General features: G+C 42.3%; 1 pseudogene; it reads right to left on the bottom strand.

Moving 5' to 3' along the window:
• Nucleotides 1–1,497: 1,497 nt before the first annotated feature.
• The window catches only part of LOC141258456 (serine/threonine-protein kinase SBK1-like), a 35,758-nt pseudogene continuing 21,728 nt past the window's right edge, over nucleotides 1,498–15,527 (bottom strand).

The raw sequence follows: 15,527 nt of genomic DNA, 5'->3' as shown, positions 1-15,527 counted from the left end.
TGATCATCAGAGGGGTGCCGGACCTATTCAGCTGTACAGGAGCAAGAACCTTTCTTGTGTAATGGGTCAGTTGGTAATAAACCAGTTGATCCATTCTGTGCTATCACCTTATGAAACAAAGGTACATCATGGCTGACAGGGATGAGGTGCATACTTGTAGTCGGTGTTTAAAAACATAAGTAATCCCCTACACCTGCAGGGATCAAATCGCCTACAGTAGAGTTTTGTCCCTAAATTTGTTTTGCTGAAAGAAACAGGCTCAAAGAACTTTATAAACAATTATTTTAATATGAACGGAATCAAATAGATACATTTTTCATATAAAGAGGCCTTTGATAATTTTGTAATAAAAATATAACACAATTTAAACAAAAAAATATATATTAAAATATTATATATATATATTAAAAATGTTAACTTTTAATATGACTTATAGTGAGGGGTCGGGTTGGTTATTTTCCCAAAATGTGGAGTTTTGTTGAAGTTGAATGTTGAAGTTTATTGAGGTCTTTACGATTGATATTGCATCAGGTAGGAGAAAATCCTAACTCCTTTCATATTGATAAAATTGGTCATATCGTATGCCAAATCCAATCCATCTTCCAGTCAAACATTTATCCATTTTACTGCAAAAAAAAGTTCTAATCTTTAACATTTGGTAAATTAGGCGACTCTGGCTCTGATACATTGCCCATCTTAATGTACCGGGGGCTTCAGGTGCGGGACTATAAAGTAACCAAACATATCTGGTACCACCATCCCACACAAATCCACTGGGCGCTGTAAGTATGGAAGGGGAGATAGCAGAGAATCAAGGTTAAATTCTAACTCTATAAATAATAATGCAAGATATTGAAGAATTTTCTAGGGACCATTTTGGGGAATACAAGATAGTGTATAGAATGAGGGGGAGAAGGCAGATTGTGATTGATACAATTCTACCTAATATGGAAAGTTTCATTTTTTTTTCCACATTTATGCTTTTCTTCTACCTTTTTCTTTTTTTTTTTTATTATTATTATTTTTATTTTTTTTTACCAGTGACCATATACTTAACCTAATAATGAACCTAATAATGTCCTCAGACAGAGTGAAACCTTGATCCCCAGATATTTTAAACAATATTTCTCAGCCACAACTTGCCTCTGTTAAAGGTTACTTAAGGTTTTTGCAATATTGCAAATATGGAAAAAGAAAACCCCAAGCTTGTAGCCCATTGTATATTAAAGGGGATAGATATACAGTATTGTGGTTACGGTTTAGGAAGGTGTGAAAAAAATGCCGCAAAGTAAGAAGCTTCCAAAAACAATTAAATTAAAAAAATACAAACTGAATGAACAAAACAAATCTAAATTGCATCAATATTTGGTGACCGCCCTTTGACTTCATCAGTTCTTCTAGGTACTAATACTTGCACACAGTTTTTGAAGGAACTCAGCAGGGAGGTTTTTCCAAATATCTTGAACTGACCACATCTTCCTCATCTGCCAAGTTTGTTTAATACTCAAAGACCTTTATTTTCCAGGGAAAATTAAGGTAGTTGAAGATAGAGAGAACTGACTGCTGAGAAAAGGGACATTGAGCAAAGAGATTATCAAACATGTATATGGCTTCTCTCGACAACATCTGCCAACAAAAAGGGGGAGAAGTGAAGTCTGGACTTTGTCTCCAGTCAATGTAGACTTGGTATATTTTGTCAGATTCTGTTGCTTCAATCCAGGGGAAGTATCCAGTCAAAGCAACAAAGAAAAGAACCCCAAAAGCCCAGGTATCTATAGTAGGGCTCAAGATCAAATATTCTCCTACTTTAAAGTCACACAACTCTGGAGACATGTACGGAATGATATGTGACATGGACGACCCATAGTTTCCCATAGGTTGGGTCAAACCTAAATCACTCAATTTGATTTGGTAGCACTCTTAGTCCATGAGCAACACGTTGTCTGGATTCAGGTCCCTGTGAACCAACCCTCTACCATGCATATAGTCCAGAGCTGATGATATCTGTTTGGCGCACCTCTTCACTGCGTCCTCAGGAATTCCAACCTGCAGAAAACAGATCAGGTTCATGAGATTTAGTCTTATTGGTGTAGATCTTTATCCAAAGCAAAAATACTAAACATTGAAACTGTTGCTGTTGTTGGGACAGTGGATGGTATAGTGGATAAAACTGCTGCTGTGATGGTCATGAGGCTTCAAACAGTGCATTGTTATGGAACCCGCCTCCACCTATGGAAAGTTTTGATGTATTCCCAAAGACCCCCACATGTAATAGTTAGCTAACTGGCTACCATATACAGGGGTATCTCGCTTTTCCTCTGACTGTTGATGTGTATCTCCTGCCTCTGGTGTTTCAGAAATTAAATATTTGTACATTGTAGGAGAACATATGGAGCCGGCCTTACTTACCTCACTTTGTATGATATGATGCAAGGTGCCTGCCGTTGCCAACTCCTGAGTAAGTGCATAGTGGTCCATTGTGCCAATAAAGATGGGATATGTGGTAATAATATGAGGGTGGTCAGAGAGACTGATTGACAAAGACAGCTCCTTCAGAAAGGTTTTCAGAAGAGTTCTGTCCTTCCTCAGTAATTTCACAGCCACTGGTTCTCCTATAAAAAGAAACAAAACAAAAGAAAGTTTATAAAAACCTCCAAGATCTCACATAGAAACTTTATATTCAAACACATAATTATCACCACTGGCATGGGATGTGTGCTGGTGGATATCAGTCCCTAATCCTCAATCTCATATCTATGAGGAGGCCTGTCTTTGCTAAATTGGGGGCAGCTTAGATTTAAAACAGTTTAATTCCAAGTTTATTCCTTTATTGTACTAACTGATATTACCATAGTAAAATTGTTAGTGGTTTTGCAGCCATTTATCTCCAATGAGAAAAAATTTATTGGGAGATTGAACTTTAACTGCTTCATTCCTTTGTCTCCTGATATCTTCTGTCAGACAGATAATCCATGGTTTTTACAAAGACAGAGAACACTGAGTTAGAGGTATCATAAAATCTATAGTTTTTTTAATGCTATTAAAAATATTGCATATTCAATTACATACATGTAACAAATGGGAAGTGATATAATTTAGAAACCCAGTAAAAAGGCTGAAGATAAGGACCACTGAGCACCTATAAGCAAAGGTATTGAATCCACCCACACTTGTGAGAACTAGAGATGAGAGGTGTTCGACTAGAACTGTTCGCCAATCTCAAATTCGAGCTGTTTTGGGCGGTGTTCGAGTTGTTCGACGAACCCGAAAGATTTGCAAAAAATTCGGCTGTTCGAGGTTATGTTCGATAACTGTTCGTGCACCAAAAGCGTGTCCTGCATGTCTGGCGCTATTTAGAGCACCAATCATGCAGGGATTGTCTGCCACTCACTGTAATGCCACAGCCATGGTGGTTGTGGCATTACAGTGATTGCCCAAATCGATGGGAACAGTGCTCACAGTGAAACATGAAAAGCCGGCAATTCAGCAGCGGCATACACCGGTACCCGACAATTTAGAACCGAAAGAATAGAGCTTCACACATAGATTAGATAGATGTAAACATGTCAGCCACATATATACGAAGTACAGTGAAAGTGCTGCTTACTGTACTTGTCATTTAGCGTAAAGGATTTATCAAAAAAAATAATAGTGTTTTCATGCACCGTCTCTTTAAAAAAGCCGGCCGGCAATTCAGCAGCGGTACCCGACAATTTATAACAGACAGAATAGAGCTTCACACATAGATTAGATAGATAGAAACATGTCAGCCACATATATACGAAGTACAGTGACAGTGTTGCTTACTGTACTTGTCATTTAGCGTAAAGGATTTATCAAAAAAAATAATAGTGTTTTCATGCACCGTCTCTTTAAAAAAGCCGGCCGGCAATTCAGCAGCGGTACCCGACAATTTATAACAGACAGAATAGAGCTTCACACATAGATTAGATAGATAGAAATATGTCAGTCACATATATATGAAGTACAGTGATAGTGTTGGTTACTGTACTTGTCATTTAGTATTAAAATAAAGGATTTATTATTAAAAAAATTGGCGTGGGGTTCCCCTTAATTTTAGGCTCTAGCGGAGGTTAAGCAGACGGCTGGGGCAGATGTTTGAAGCCTGGGAAGGGGGTAATACCCACGGAGCTTCCCAGGCTACTAATATCAGCCCCCAGCTGAATACATAGCCTTTACTAGCTATTAAAATGGGGGACCCCCCAAAAAAAATGACGTGGGGTCCCCCCTAATTTAATAGCTAGCAAAGGCTAGGCAGACAGCTGGGGGCTGATATTAATAGCCCAGGAAGGGAGCCATGAATATTGGCCCCCTCCCAGGCTAGAAACACCAGCCGTCAGCCGCCCCAGAAATGGCGCATTCATAGGATGCGCCAATTCTGGCACTTAGCCTCGCTCTTCCACGCTGCCCTGGTGCGGTGGCAGGGGGTAATAGGGTTGGGGTTGATGTCAGCTTATAATGCCAGCTGACATCAAGCCCAGGTTAGTAATGGAGAGGCGTCTATAAGACACCCCCATTACTAACCCCATAGTCAAAGTTAAAAAAAACACAAACACCCAGAATAAGTCCTTTAATTGAAATAAAGACACAATCCTTTATTGTTCTAAATTAAACCATACTTACCGTCACGCCCATTCCAGCTGAAGCCAACGATCTCCTGCAATAAAAGAAAAATAATAAAGCAACCTCATCCTTACCTTTCCATGGTTCCCACGACAGCTTCAGCTCTGCTACATCGAGATGACAGGCTGGACCGCAGCAGAACGCTGCCATCCAGCCTGTCATCCCGCAGACACTGAGAAGCGCAGGCTTGCTTGCGCTGCTCAGCGTCTCTCTGTAACGACATCCAGATGAGCCGAGTTCATGTCCAATGAACTCGGCTCACCTCATGAACGTCACTGACAGCGTGGGAAAATTCTCACGCTGAAGCGGTGAGTGCAGGAGAATTCTCCCACGCTGTCAGTGACGTGCATAAGGTGAGCTCATGTCCAATGAACTCAGCTCACCTCCTGCACGTCACTGACAGCGTGGGAGAATTCTCCTGCACTCAGCGCTTCAGCGTGAGAATTCTCCCAGCTGAAGCGCTGAGTGCAGGAGAATTTTCCCACGCTGTCAGTGACGTGCATAAGGTGAGCTCATGTCCAATGAACTCAGCTCACCTCCTGCACGTCACTGACAGCGTGGGAGAATTCTCCTGCACTCAGCGCTTCAGTGTGAGAATTCTCCCACGCTGAAGCGCTGAGTGCAGGAGAATTTTCCCACGCTGTCAGTGACGTGCATGAGGTGAGCCGAGTTCATTGGACATTAACTCGGCTCATCTGGATGCCCTCACAGAGAGACACTGTGGAGCGCAAGCAAGCCTGCGCTTCTCAGTGTCTGCGGGATGACAGGCTGGATGGCAGCGTTCTGCTGCGGTCCAGCCTGTCATCTCGATGTAGCAGAGCTGAAGCTGTCATGGGAACCATGGAAAGGTAAGGATGATGTTGCTTTATTATTTTTCTTTTATTTCAGGAGATCGTTGGCTTCAGCTGGAATGGGCGTGATGGTAAGTATGGTTTAATTTAGAACAATAAAGAATTGTGTGTTTATTTCAATTAAAGGACTTTTTTCTGGGTGTTGTGTTTTTTTAAAATACTTTACTAGAAATTCATGGTGGTCATGTCTAATATTGGCGTGACCCCATGAATTTCGGGCTTAGGGCCAGCTGATAATGCCAAGCTGGCCCTAACCCCTTTATTACCCAGTGAGCCACCGCATCAGGGCCCTGGATGAGTTGGGTACAGCGCCAGAAGATGGCGCTTCTATGAACGCGCCATTTTCCGGGGTAGATGCGGACTGCAATTTGCAGCGGGGGTGGCCCAGAAAGCTTGGGCCTCCCTGCGCTGCGGATTCCAGCCCCCAGCTGCCTAGTTGTACCTGGCTGGACACAAAAACAGGGCGAAGCCCCACGTCAATTTTCTTTAAATTATTTCATGAAATAATTAAGAAAAAAAGGGCTTCCCTATATTGTTGTGTCCGGCCAGGTACAAATAGGCAGCTGGTGGTTGGGGGCAGCCCGTTCCTGCCTGCTGTACCTGGCTGGACACAAATATAGTGCGAAGCCCCACGTCAATTTTTTTTAAATTATTTCATGAATTTCCTGAAATAATTAAAAAAAATTGAAGTGGGGCTTCGCACTATATTTGTGTCCAGCCAGGTACAGCAGGCAGAAACGGGCTGCCCCCAACCACCAGCTGCCTATTTGTACCTGGCCGGACACAACAATATAGGGAAGGCCTTTTTTTCTTAATTATTTCATGAATTTCATGAAATAATTAAAAAAAAAATACGTGGGGCTTCGCCCTATTTTTGTGTCCAGCCAGGTACAACTAGGCAGCTGGGGGCTGGAATCTGCAGCGCAGGGAGGCCCAAGCTTTCTGGGCCCCCCCCCCGCTACAAATTGCAGTCCGCAGCCACCCCGGAAAATGGCGCGTTCATAGAAGCGCCATCTTCTGGCGCTGTACCCAACTCATCCAGGGCCCTGGTGCGGTGGCTCACTGGGTAATAAAGGGGTTAGGGCCAGCTTGGTATTATCAGCTGGCCCCAAGCCCAAAATTCATGGGGTCACGCCAGTATTAGACATGACCGCCATGAATTTCTAGTAAAGTATTTAAAAAAAACACAACACCCAGAATAAAGTCCTTTAATTGAAATAAAGACACAATTCTTTATTGTTCTAAATTAAACCATACTTACCATCACACCCATTCCAGCTAAAGCCAACGATCTCCTGCAATAAAAGAAAAATAATAAAGCAACCTCATCCTTACCTTTCCATGGTTCCCACGACAGCTTCAGCTCTGCTACATCGAGATGACTGGCTGGACCGCAGCAGAACGCTGCCATCCAGTCTGTCATCCCGCAGACACTGAGAAGCGCAGGCATGCTTGCGCTCCTCACTGTCTCGCTGTGACGGCATCCAGATGAGCCGAGGTCATGTCCAATGAACTCGGCTCACCTCATGCACGTCACTGACAGCGTGGGAAAATTCTCACGCTGAAGTGCTGAGTGCAGGAGAATTCTCCCACGCTGTCAGTGATGTGCATGAGGTGAGCTCATGTCCAATGAACTCAGCTCACCTCCTGCACGTCACTGACAGCGTGGGAAAATTCTCCTGCAATCAGCGCTTCAGCGTGAGAATTTTCCCACGCTGTCAGTGACGTGCATGAGGTGAGCCGAGTTCATTGGACATGAACTCGGCTCATCTGGATGTCGTCACAGAAAGACGCTGAGCAGCGCAAGCAAGCCTGCGCTTCTCAGTGTCTGCGGGATGACAGGCTGGATGGCAGCGTTCTGCTGCGGTCCAGCCTGTCATCTCGATGTAGCAGAGCTGAAGCTGTCGTGGGAACCATGGAAAGGTAAGGATGAGGTTGCTTTATTATTTTTCTTTTATTGCAGGAGATCGTTGGCTTCAGCTGGAATGGGCGTGATGGGAAGTATGGTTTAATTTAGAACAATAAAGGATTGTGTCTTTATTTCAATTAAAGGACTTTATTCTGGGTGTTTGTGTTTTTTTTAACTTTGACTATGGGGTTAGTAATGGGGGTGTCTTATAGACGCCTCTCCATTACTAACCTGGGCTTGATGTCAGCTGGCATTATAAGCTGACATCAACCCCAACCCTATTACCCCCTGCCACCGCACCAGGGCAGCGTGGAAGAGCGAGGCTAAGTGCCAGAATTGGCGCATCCTATGAATGCGCCATTTCTGGGGCGGCTGACGGCTGGTGTTTCTAGCCTGGGAGGGGGCCAATATTCATGGCTCCCTTCCTGGGCTATTAATATCAGCCCCCAGCTGTCTGCCTAGCCTTTGCTAGCTATTAAATTAGGGGGGACCCCACGTCATTTTTTTTGGGGGGTCCCCCATTTTAATAGCTAGTAAAGGCTATGTATTCAGCTGGGGGCTGATATTAGTAGCCTGGGAAGCTCCGTGGGTATTACCCCCTTCCCAGGCTTCAAACATCTGCCCCAGCCGTCTGCTTAACCTCCGCTAGAGCCTAAAATTAAGGGGAACCCCACGCCAATTTTTTTAATAATAAATCCTTTATTTTAATACTAAATGACAAGTACAGTAACCAACACTATCACTGTACTTCATATATATGTGACTGACATGTTTCTATGTATCTAATCTATGTGTGATGCTCTATCTTTCTGTTCTAAATTGTCGGGTACCGCTGCTGAATTGCCGGCCGGCTTTTTTAAAGAGACAGTGCATGAAAACACTATTATTTTTTTAAATAAATCCTTTACACTAAATGACAAGTACAGTAAGCAACACTGTCACTGTGCTTCTTATATGTGTGACTGACATGTTTCTATCTATCTAATCTATGTGTGATGCTCTATTCCTTCTTGTCTAAATTGTCGGGTACCGGTGTATGCCGCTGCTGAATTTGCCGGCCGGCTTTTTTAAAGAGAGTGTCTTCTGAGCAGTTTGTCAGCTTTTGGACACCTTTGCAGGTGTTTTCTATGTGTTTCTATGTGTTTTTGTTTGCCTGCCATTGGTTTTAACGGTGTTCGACGGTGTTCTAAGGTGTTCGACGAACAGTTCGACGAACAGTTCCTCGAACATCCCGGTGTTCGACGAACCGAACCGAACCCGAACACTACGGGGGTGGCTCAACACTAGTGAGAACCACTAAATAGCTTCTCTTTATATCTACATGTGTCACCTGTATAGCTGTCAGTGCCTGGGAAGTATATCCATGCATTTCCAATGTAACCCACATAGGGCATAAGGCTACAATTTACCCCAGCATAGACAGTCTATTCAGTATAAATAAAGCATGTGCTTGGCAGCACAGTGAGGGCAGATCACACTTCGAGTGTCTATCAAGTCTCCAAAGAAACAGATGGCAGATACATATAGTTCAACTCATCATAAGGTAACAAGCGGTAGATAGATTCTTTACCCATTATACGGTGCTCCCGCAGACCTTCAGCCTGGACCCTTTCTTACTTTTGGGTGGATTCAATACCTTTGCTTATAGGTTCTTAACGGTCCTTTTTTTCAGCCTCTTTACTGGGTTTCTAAATTGTATCACTTCACATTTTTTACATGTATGTAATTGAATATGCAATGTTTTTAATAGCGCTAAATAAACTATTTGTTTTATGATACCTCTAACTCAGTGTTCTCAGTGTTAAATTTGGCATGTTTGAATGACTTTCCACCTATGTGTATGGGCTGATGTTACTAAAATAATCTGGATTTTCCAACAGCTTACAGATAAATATCTCATCTCTATGGCCGGTTAAAATCATTATCCCATTTTGTTACATAATTTGCCACTTTTCTTTAATCAATTTAGTTAAATGACCATCTTGCCTTGTTCACATACCTTAAGAAAAACTAGAGCTAAATCAGTCCAGTTTCAAAGGAAGATATAAACACAATCATTAAAATAAAGAATTTTGATTTCCATTCAATTGAAAAAAATTCTTAAAATACAGGTACTTTCAAAATCAAAAGTCAAATATCAATCACGAACCTGTTATTATGGTAAATTTCTCCATAAATACAGTTAACCGTATTAGAGTACTCAAATATCCAATTCTATTGCACCCATTCCCTAATAATAAAGTGCTGAAAATAAATTTTTTAAAAATTCAGTTATAGCTAGTGTTGAGCGATACCTTCCGATATCAGGAAATATCGTATCGGATTGGATCGGACCGATACCCAAAAAGTATCGGATATCGCCGATTCCGATACCGGAAACCAATGCAAGTCAATGGGACACAAATATCGGAATGAAAATAAACCCTTTCTTTCCTTGTAGGTTAATTCTACATGAAGTAAAACAACTAAGAATAACGTAGAATGTATTACATGAAAAGCCGGCAATTCATCAGCGGCATACACCGGTACCCGACAATTTAGAACAGAAAGAACAGAGCTTCACACATAGATTAGATAGATAGAAACATGTCAGTCACATATATATGAAGTACAGTGACAGTGTTGCTTACTGTACTTGTCATTTAGTGTAAAGGATTTATTTAAAAAAAATAATTGTGTTTTCATGCACTGTCTCTTTAAAAAAGCCGGCCGGCAATTCAGCAGCGGTACCCGACAATTTATAACAGACAGAATAGAGCTTCACACATAGATTAGATACATAGAAACATGTCAGTCACATATACATGAAGTACAGTGGCAGTGTTGCTTACTGTACTTGTCATTTAGTGTTAAAATAAAGGATTTATTTAAAAAAAAATTGGCATGGGGTTCCCCTTAATTTTAGTCTCTAGCGGAGGTTAAGCAGACGGCTGGGGCAGATGTTTGAAGCCTGGGAAGGGGATAATACCCACGGAGCTTCCCAGGCTACTAATATGAGCCCCCAGCTGAATACCTAGCCTTTACTAGCTATTAAAATGGGGGACCCCCTCAAAAAAATGACGTGGGGTCCCCCCTAATTTAATAGCTAGCAAAGGCTAGGCAGACAGCTGGGGGCTGACATTAATAGCCCAGGAAGGGTGCCATGAATATTGGCCCCCTCCCAGGCTAGAAACACCAGCCGTCAGCCGCCCCAGAAATGGCGCATCCATAGGATGCGCCAATTCTAGCACTTAGCCTCGCTCTTCCCACTGCCCTGTAGCGGTGGCAGTGGGGTAATAGGGCTAGGGTTGATGTCAGCTTATAATGCCAGCTGACATCAAGCCCAGGTTAGTAATGGAGAGGCGTCTATAAGACACCCCCATTACTAACCCCATAGTCAAAGTTAAAAAAAAAACACAAACACCCAGAATAAAGTCCTTTAATTGAAATAAACACACAATTCTTTATTGTTCTAAATTAAACTCAACTTACCATCATGCCCATTCCAGCTGAAGCCAACGATCTCCTGCAATAAAAGAAAAATAATAAAGCAACCTCATCCTTACCTTTCCATGGTTCCCACGACAGCTTCAGCTCTGCTACATCGAGATGACAGGCTGGACCGCAGCAGAACGCTGCCATCCAGCCTGTCATCCCGCAGACACTGAGAAGCGCAGGCATGCTTGCGCTCCTCAGTGTCTCTCTGTGACGGCATCCAGATGAGCCGAGTTCATGTCCAATGAACTCAGCTCACCTCATGCACGTCACTGACAGCGTGGGAGAATTCTCCTGCACTCAGCGCTTCAGCGTGAGAATTTTCCCACGCTGTCAGTGACGTGCATGAGGTGAGCTGAGTTCATTGGACATGACCTCACCTCATTCACGACACTGACAGCGTGGGAAAATTCTCACGCTGAAGCACTGAGTGCAGGAGAATTTTCCCACGCTGTCAGTGACGTGCATGAGGTGAGCAGAGTTCATTGGACATGACCTCGGCTCATCTGGATGCCGTCACAGAGAGACACTGAGGAGCGCAAGCATGCCTGCGCTTCTCAGTGTCTGCGGGATGACAGGCTGGATGGCAGCGTTCTGCTGCGGTCCAGCCTGTCATCTCGATGTAGCAGAGCTGAAGCTGTCGTGGGAACCATGGAAAGGTAAGGATGAGGTTGCTTTATTATTTTACTTTTATTGCAGGAGATCGTTGGCTTCAGCTGGAATGGGCGTGATGGTAAGTAGAGTTTAATTTAGAACAATAAAGAATTGTGTGTTTATTTCAATTAAAGGACTTTTTTCTGGGTGTTGTGTTTTTTTTAAATACTTTACTAGAAATTCATGGTGGTCATGTCTAATATTGGCGTGACCCCATGAATTTCGGGCTTTGGGCCAGCTGATAATGCCAAGCTAGCGTTAACCCCTTTATTACCCAGTGAGCCACCGCACCAGGGCCCTGGATGAGTTGGGTACAGCGCCAGAAGATGGCGCTTCTATGAACGCACCATTTTCTGGGGTGGCTGCGGACTGCAATTTGCAGCGGGTGGGGCCCAGAAAGCTTGGGTCTCCCTGCGCTGCGGATTCCAGCCCCCATCTGCCTAGTTGTACCTGGCTGGACACAAAAATAGGGCGAAGCCCCACGTATTTTTTTTTTAATTATTTCATGAAATTCATGAAATAATTAAGAAAAAAAGGGCTTCCCTATATTGTTGTGTCCAGCCAGGTACAAATAGGCAGCTGGTGGTTGGGGGTAGAGATGAGCTTTGTTCTACTCGAACTGTTCGCCAATCTCAAATTCGAGCTGTTTTGGGCGGTGTTCGAGCCGGTCGGCGAACACGAACAATTTGAGAAAAATTCGGCTGTTCGAGGTTATGTTCGATAACTGTTCGTGCACCAAAATCATAACTGGATTTTTTCTCAGTAATGATAAAAATTAATGTTAATACGCAGTTTGAGTGTACAGCGGGGCGGGGGGAGGGGCAGGGGATGGATCTCTGCAGGAACAATGAAGATCTCCATTTTTTTTTCTCTTTCCCGCATTTGCAGTGGGGAGGTGCAATCTGTCAGCCTATCAGCAGCGCACACACGGAGCGAAGTGCTTTTTTTCACACAAGCAAGGGCATGTGTGATTGGCAGTGTATGTCACATGTCCTTGCCCTATAAGACCAAGCCATTTTCCCCATCGCCACCATTTTCTCACTGCTGCAGCTGCGTGTTAGACGGCACCGCTGTTGCTGTGTGCGCTATACCTTGTTAATTTCAAGCCAATTTTCGCACAAATATACAGATAGCTTGGGAGTAGGGAATAGTTGTGATTGCAGTCCTTTTAAGGACTAGGTTACAGCATTTCCTACGACTTTTATTAGGCAGGTCTGTGCTCTTAAATAGATAGATTGTGGGAGTAAAGACTAATTGTAATTGGAGTCCTTTTCAGGACTAGGTTACATCAGTTCCTATCAGTTTTTGCCAGGCAGGTCTGTGCCAGTGCTGTGCAAGTTTTTTTCACAGCATTTGGCTGAATCTAGCAAAGCTAATCCTTTTTGGCCTATTGCAGAGTGTGTTAGTCAGTGGAGTAGCCTATCTATGTTGCAAGATATACCACCTGTGTATAGAATACCAATTTTTTTACTGCACCTAGTGAAGTAAAATCTTTTGGGCATAGCATCATTCTATTAGTCCATCTATACTGACCTCCATCAGGTTGCAAACTGAATATAATTTTTTTCTGCATCTAGCTCTGAAAAAATATTTGGGCTTCTAGCAGTGTGTGGGACTTGGTCTATTAGTCCATCTATACTGACCTCCATCAGGTTGCAAATTAAAAATAATTTTTTTCTTCATTTAGCTCTGAAAAAATATTTGGGCTTCTAGCAGTGTGTGGGACTTGTTCTATTAGTCCTTCTATACTGACGTCCAGCAGGTTGCAAATTGAATATAATTTTTTTCTGCATCTAGCTCTGAAAAAATATTTGGGCTTCTAGCGGTGTGTGGGACTTGGTCTATTAGTCCATCTATACTGACCTCCATCAGGTTGCAAATTAAAAATAATTTTTTTCTGCATCTAGCTCTGAAAAAATATTTGGGCTTCTAGCAGTGTGTGGGACTTGGTCTATTAGTCCATCTATACTGACCTCCATCAGGTTGCAAATTAAAAATAATTTTTTTCTTCATTTATCTCTGAAAAAATATTTGGGCTTCTAGCAGCGTGTGGGACTTGTTCTATTAGTCCATCTATACTGACCTCCATCAGGTTGCAAATTAAAAATAATTTTTTTCTGCATCTAGCTCTGAAAAAATATTTGGGCTTCTAGCAGTGTGTGGGACTTGGTCTATTAGTCCATCTATACTGACCTCCATCAGGTTGCAAATTAAAAATAATTTTTTTCTGCATCTAGCTCTGAAAAAATATTTGGGCTTCTAGCAGTGTGTGGGACTTGGTCTATTAGTCCATCTATACTGACCTCCATCAGGTTGCAAATTGAATAAAAAAAATTTCTGCATCTAGCTCTGAAAAAATATTTGGGCTTCTAGCGGTGTGTGGGACTTGGTCTATTAGTCCATCTATACTGACCTCCATCAGGTTGAAAATTAAAAATAATTTTTTTCTGCATCTAGCTCTGAAAAAATATTTGGGCTTCTAGCAGTGTGTGGGACTTGGTCTATTAGTCCATCTATACTGACCTCCATCAGGTTGCAAATTAAAAATAATTTTTTTCTTCATTTAGCTCTGAAAAAATATTTGGGCTTCTAGCAGTGTGTGGGACTTGTTCTATTAGTCCTTCTATACTGACGTCCAGCAGGTTGCAAATTGAATATAATTTTTTTCTGCATCTAGCTCTGAAAAAATATTTGGGCTTCTAGCAGTGTGTGGAACTTGGTCTATTAGTCCATCTATACGGACCTCCATCAGGTTGCAAATTAAAAATAATTTTTTTCTTCATTTATCTCTGAAAAAATATTTGGGCTTCTAGCAGCGTGTGGGACTTGTTCTATTAGTCCATCTATACTGACCTCCATCAGGTTGCAAATTAAAAATAATTTTTTTCTGCATCTAGCTCTGAAAAAATATTTGGGCTTCTAGCAGTGTGTGGGACTTGGTCTATTAGTCCATCTATACTGACCTCCATCAGGTTGCAAATTAAAAATAATTTTTTTCTGCATCTAGCTCTGAAAAAATATTTGGGCTTCTAGCAGTGTGTGGGACTTGGTCTATTAGTCCATCTATACTGACCTCCATCAGGTTGCAAATTGAATAAAAAAAATTTCTGCATCTAGCTCTGAAAAAATATTTGGGCTTCTAGCGGTGTGTGGGACTTGGTCTATTAGTCCATCTATACTGACCTCCATCAGGTTGCAAATTAAAAATAATTTTTTTCTGCATCTAGCTCTGAAAAAATATTTGGGCTTCTAGCAGTGTGTGGGACTTGGTCTATTAGTCCATCTATACTGACCTCCATCAGGTTGCAAATTAAAAATAATTTTTTTCTTCATTTAGCTCTGAAAAAATATTTGGGCTTCTAGCAGTGTGTGGGACTTGTTCTATTAGTCCTTCTATACTGACGTCCAGCAGGTTGCAAATTGAATATAATTTTTTTCTGCATCTAGCTCTGAAAAAATATTTGGGCTTCTAGCGGTGTGTGGGACTTGGTCTATTAGTCCATCTATACTGACCTCCATCAGGTTGCAAATTAAAAATAATTTTTTCCTGCATCTAGCTCTGAAAAAATATTTGGGCTTCTAGCAGTGTGTGGGACTTGGTCTATTAGTCCATCTATACTGACCTCCATCAGGTTGCAAATTAAAAATAATTTTTTTCTGCATCTAACCCAGCCAATAGTTTTGGCCTAATACCACAGTTTGGCCACTCAGCTCTGCTCGGTTACCATCCATTGTTTTTTTGTGCAAACAACTCCAGAGTTGTGAATTAGTTAACCACCAAAATGAGTGGAAAAAGGCTTGCTGCTGGTGGAAAGGGGAATAGGCGTGTTGGGAAGGGGAAAAAAGGTTGTGTCCGTGGGGTAGGTGCAGAAGAAAGACCATCTTCCAGCCAAACTAAAATGTCTACTTCTTTTAGCGGACAATGTGATAAGATCCCTTTCTTACGGCCACGCCAATCGCTACAAATTCCAGATGAGGCACAAAAACAGCAGGTG

The sequence above is a fragment of the Phyllobates terribilis genome, unplaced genomic scaffold (assembly GCF_046119375.1).
Source record: "Phyllobates terribilis strain yellow unplaced genomic scaffold, ASM4611937v1 Scaffold_3__8_contigs__length_932513732, whole genome shotgun sequence".
NCBI lineage: Eukaryota > Metazoa > Chordata > Amphibia > Anura > Dendrobatidae > Phyllobates > Phyllobates terribilis.
The sequence above is the reverse complement of the archived record's forward strand: the minus strand, read 5'-3'. Positions and strand labels throughout refer to the sequence as shown.